Consider the following 5,335-nt stretch of genomic DNA (forward strand, 5'->3'; position numbering starts at 1 on the left):
CTGTCTTGAAAAAAAAAATTCAAAAAAAAAAAAAACCTGTCTCAAAATAAACAAAACAAAACAGACGAGTCTTGGTGTAAATCAGTTGACTGTTCCTTTGGACATAATTCAAATGTAACTAAAAGGCACACGTAGGAAAGGGGGTGAAAGTGTCTTTAATAACACGAAAGGCAGTTCTTGCTACTTACTAGGCCCTGATTAATATTAAAAGAAAAATTAAAAATAAACTGGGTGGTGGTGGCTCAAGCCTTTAATCCCAGCACTCGGGAGGCAGAGACAGATGGATCTCTGTGAGTTCAGTATTTGGGCTTCTTACTCTTTCTGTCCTGTCTTCTGTGTTTCTGTTCGTGTGAGTGTGTTTGTTTGTGTGTGCGCATGTGCATGTGCACACATGCGTGCTTGCATGCCCTTGTGTGTATAGAGGCCAAAGGTGGCTGGGTATGGTAGAGTGTGTCTTTGATCCTAACACTTGGGAGGCAGAGGCAGGTGACTTTCTGAGGTCAGCGTGGCCTACATCTTGAGTTCCAAGCTAGGGCTCCAAAGGGAGACTCAAGTCCTCTACAAGAACATTATACACTTTAAACCTCTGAGCCATCTCTCCAGCCCTTACATGCTTTCACTAAATTTACAAAATAGTTTAAGATTAAGGGCTTTGTTCAAAATTTGGTCCTTGCTTTAGGGACAATAAACCCAGGGCATCTAGACCGTGTGGCTGCTGCTAGCAAGGGTTAGGGGTGTGGCACACTTTTTTTTACAAGAAGAAATTACTTTTTTTTTTTTTTTTTTTTTTTTGGTTTTTCGAGACAGGGTTTCTTCTGTAGCTTTTGGAGAGTGTCCCGGAACTAGCTCTTGTATCCCAGGCTGGCCTCCAGAGTGCTGGGATTAAAGGTGTGTGCCACCACCGCCCGGCTAGGAAGAAATTACTTTGTAGAGTTATTTTCCCTTTCTGTTTCTTTTTGTGGATACAAAGATAGTCTTTTCTAACACCTTGAATTTATGTATTCAAGGATGTCTTTGAACTTCTGACCCTGCTGTCTCCATGTCAGTAGTTCATCACTCTGAGTTTATGTAGTGCAATGAAGCAAAATCCATATCCTTTTTATTAATTATAATATCTTTTTTTTTTTTTTTTGACTTTCGCGACAGGGTTTCTCCATAGCTTTTTTTTTTTGTTCCTGTCCTGGAACTAGCTGGAACTAGACCAGGCTGGCCTCGAACTCACAGAGATCCGCCTGCCTCCCAAGTGCTGGGATTAAAGGCGTGCGCCACCACCGCCTGGTTTAATTATAATATCTTTCTTTTTGTATGTGTGCACACCAAGGAACAGAACAGTTGTTAGGAGATAATCTGAGGTAATCAGGCTAGACTGCAGGATACGCCTTGAATTCACTGTAATCCTCCTGTCTCAGCCTCTTTCTTTCTGTTTTTTGTTTTTTTTTTCTTCTTCGAGACAGGGTTTCTCTGGATGTTCTGTCTTAGCCTATAGTAAGTGTTCGGATTACAAGCATGAGCCACCACTCCCGGCTTGAAAGGGTGTTATTTAGTTTGGTAAAATGGGAAGTTTTTGAGAGTATCGATGATAGCTCACAAGGAGAAGAAAGTCCGCAAGGCGAAAGGCCCTGTTCCAACCCCGACAGAAATCTTTGGGCGCCGGAGATTCAGGCTCCACCTTTCACCTGCGCGCATGCTCTTCCATGAACCCTACGGGAGACCTGCGGCACAGGCGCGCGTGACGTACACCGTGCGGCCGTGATGACGCAAGGCGTACGCTCGGTGGCTCCTCGGGGAAGATGGCGGCTGCATCTTTGAAGGAGAGGAATTGAGAGTGGGGAGAAGGGAAGCGTACCAGGCGGGAGAGACATTCCCTGTGGCGCCAAAGGACACCGCGCTCGCGGTTAGGCGCCCATTCCGGCCCCCCACGGTGAGTGCGCGCCGGGGCCTCTGAGGGCCGCGGGCGGTCGCTCTCCGCCATTTTCGGGCCCGGCCGTTGCGTGCTTGGGGGGACCGGAGGGGACAGGTCGCGGGAGAGAATAGGACGGGCATCTGCGGGGCCGGCCGCGGCCGGTGGGTCTCCCAGCGGAGGGACTTTGGGGAGGAGGAGGCCGTGTGGCAACCTAGGCCTAGCCGGCACGGCGAGGCCGCTCGCAGAGACGCGAAGTTCGGAGGAAGGAAGCGCGTTGGGATGGGAGTGCGGCTTTGAGCGCTGCCCAGAAGGGGGCTGGAGAAGTTCCTGGGAATCCGGAGAAACAGCTGGAGAGTCCGCCTGGATGCTTTCTAAAATTGAGATCTGTGTTGGGGGCCCGAGAAAGGCCTAGCCTGGCGCTTTGTACGAGTTTCATTCCTATGTGGCTCGTTACAAATGTCCCACTAAGCACTAATTGTCCATTCCCAACTGGAAATTGAGTTCTGATCTCAATATGTGAGAGAAACAAAGGCCTCCTGGCAACTGGATATTTATGGTCATAGCGTCTCTCGTTTTCTTTTCTCCTTTTCCCTATTTCTTTGAGACTGGTCTAGTTGTGTTGCCCAGGTTCGCCGAGAATTTCCATTCTCCCACCTGCCGGGCACAACGAGAGATTATAAGCGCTCACCCTACCTGGATTGGGTAGCGGTCTTTTTTATTGTTTTGTTTTGGTTTGATTTTTATTTTACTTTTGGTGCAGAGGTTCACTGTGTAGCCAGGCTGGCCTCGAAACTCAACTCAGTATGTAGCCTAAGTTTCGAACTCAGAAGTAATGATCCTGTCTCATGCACCCAACCGATTCGATGAAGAGCCTGAGCCCCATTCGACTTGGCTGTAACCCAGACTGGCACCAACTTGCTGTATACCTGACCTGGCTTTACTCTTTGATCCTCCTGCTTCCACTTCTCGAGTGGGATTAAAGGCGTGGGCCACACCTGACCTAGAATTCCTGTGCTTTTTTAAATCGAAGAATACTGGCATATTAGTGTGTGCATGCCCCCCCCCCTCTCTCTCTTCCTCTCCCTCCCTCCCTCCCTTCCTTTCCCTCCCTCCCCTCCCTCCCTCTCTCTCACTGGCTCGCTCTCTCTGGTCAGAAGATAGTTTGCCGGAGAACTCTTTTCCACTAAATGAGTCTTGATTGAACTTAGGTTTCAGTAGATACTTTAACTCTGGGCCATTTATTGGGTTATAGTCTTGTGTTTATTTATTTATTTTTTTTCAAAGAAAGTCTTAGTATTTGTAACTCTTGTGGTTGGTGACCTTTCTGGAGTAAGGGAGAGGTTAATTGTAGGAATTATGTCCTTGGATTGGGAATTAAAGTCAGAAAAGTATATGTTATCACACGTAAAGACTGTCAGGAATGCTTTAAAGTCGTTTCTAGACGGGAGGCATTAGCTATTCGGGAGCTTTGGATGACAGGAACCAAGGCACAGTGGTGACATACACCAACCACTTGGGAGCAAAACTTTCACGTGTACTCTGGTTATAATGCAGGCAACCCTCTTGCCTGTGAATGTTTAACCCAAACAAAGAACAAAGCTCTTAGTGACTGTTAAAAGAAAACACTTTAATTGTTTCCCTGGTGGCATTTTTTTCTTTTCCTAGTCTTAATTGCATTTGAGACCCACCTTTCATTGCTATTAGGTACTTTTGCATTTTGATTGATTTCCTTGCCCAGTAGAGATAAAATACTTTGTGGATTTGGGTTGGGGCCAAACTTGAAGTGCTGTATTTAGCATCTTTACTATAGGAAGTCTTTTACTGACTTCTTAAGTTCCCATATTCAGAGCTTGCTTTGCTAACTAACAAAAAGACAATTAACAAAAAAAGTCCACTAGGTAACAGAAAGTATGTTTCTTTTTTTGTTTAGTTTTGTTTTTGGTAGATATTACTTGATTATTGCCTGTTGTGCCCTTATCTTTGTTGCTAACTGTGATTTAGGTTTAAGATTTCTACTTGGACATGTTTTCTCTGGTAACATACCTCTCCCACTGCAAACCATTTCTCTTAAACACTGAAGCTTGTCAGCATGTTGGAGAGTATGGCGTACATTACTGTTCCTCTTTCTGGACTATAAACATTTTAGCAATTTTCAGGTAGAGTAACAGCTTCATAAAATTTGTGTAATGCCTTATTTTCATAATTTAAGTGTTTATAAATTCCAGACTTGAGGAGATGTATTGGAAAGAAAATCATGGGATTCTGTAGCAGGTGACCTAGGTTTGCAAGCTGAGTTCATCACTAACCTAGCTTTAGATCAAGAGGAAGAGTGTGATGAGTACTGAATTCAGGGGCTTATCTATTTTAAGTGCATGTTATATCATTGAACCTCCAGTTCTAAAGCAATTAAAAAAAAACTGGGTCAGTTAATTAAACTCTCTGAGTCTCAGTTTCCTTATATATAAAAATGATAATTGTTATGGGTGGGTTAGTACAAGCCTTAAATCCCGGCATACTGGGAGGCAGAGGCAGGCAGTTTGAGGTCAGCCTGGTCTACATAGTTCCAGGCTAGACTGTGTAGTGAATATAGGCTATCTCAAAAAAAAAAAAAACAAAAAAAAAAAAACACCCCACCAAAAAAGTGATTTCACTGTTTCTGGTCCCAGTTATAATTTATTGAATGTGTATATTGCATATACTCATCGCTCAGATAGACCAGGCTGGCCTTATAGAGAACCCCTGCTTCTGCCTCTTAAGCAAAGGAATTCCAGATGTGTTCCACCACTTTGCCTTCCTTCATTGGTTGATGAACATCTAGATTGGTTCTGTTTCCTGGCCATCATAAATAGCAAAGGGTATTATCTTTGGTATGTAAATTTAAGGTTATACCGACCTAGGACTGGGTTAGCTGGCTCATAACCCTTTCAGCTTTTTGAGGATGTCCGTAATGGCTACAGAAGTTTACATTCTTTAATTTTTTTTTTTTTTGTTGTTTTGTTTTTTGTTTTGAGACAGAATTTCTCTGTAGCTTTGGAGCCTGTCCTGGAACTATCTCTTGTAGACCAGGCTGGTCTTGAACTCAAAAAGATCCGCCTGAGCCGGGCGATGGTGGCGCACGCCTTTAATCCCAGCACTTGGGAGGCAGAGGCACGCGGATCTCTGTGAGTTCAAGACCAGCCTGGTCTACAGAACTAGTGCCAGGACAGGCTCCAAAGCCACAGAGAAACCCTGTCTCGAAAAAAAAAAAAAATTGGTCTGCTTAGATATGCATGGGCTGGAGAGATGGCTCAGTGGTTAAGAGCATTGCCTGCTCTTCCAAAGGTCCTGAGTTCAATTCCCAGCAACCACGTAGTGCCTTACAACCATCCGTAATGAGGTCTGGTGCCCTCTTCTGGCCTGCAGGAATACATGCAGACACAATATGTATACATA

General features: G+C 44.7%; 1 protein-coding gene across 2 annotated transcripts in view; it reads left to right on the forward strand.

Annotated features, from left to right (window-relative positions):
- The first annotated feature begins 1,746 nt into the window (after nt 1-1,746).
- The window catches only part of Wdr33 (WD repeat domain 33), a 114,987-nt gene continuing 111,398 nt past the window's right edge, over nt 1,747-5,335 (forward strand). Inside the window, exon 1 of one of the 2 annotated variants that reach the window (XM_005355859.2) lies at nt 1,747-1,921. The gene's annotated coding sequence lies outside the window, so the exon portion shown is untranslated. The remainder of the gene's footprint in view (nt 1,922-5,335) is intronic. The other variant, XM_026783593.1, reaches the window with a different exon arrangement.

This window comes from Microtus ochrogaster, chromosome 18 (genome assembly GCF_000317375.1).
Source record: "Microtus ochrogaster isolate Prairie Vole_2 chromosome 18, MicOch1.0, whole genome shotgun sequence".
In the NCBI taxonomy this organism is placed as follows: Eukaryota; Metazoa; Chordata; class Mammalia; order Rodentia; family Cricetidae; genus Microtus; species Microtus ochrogaster.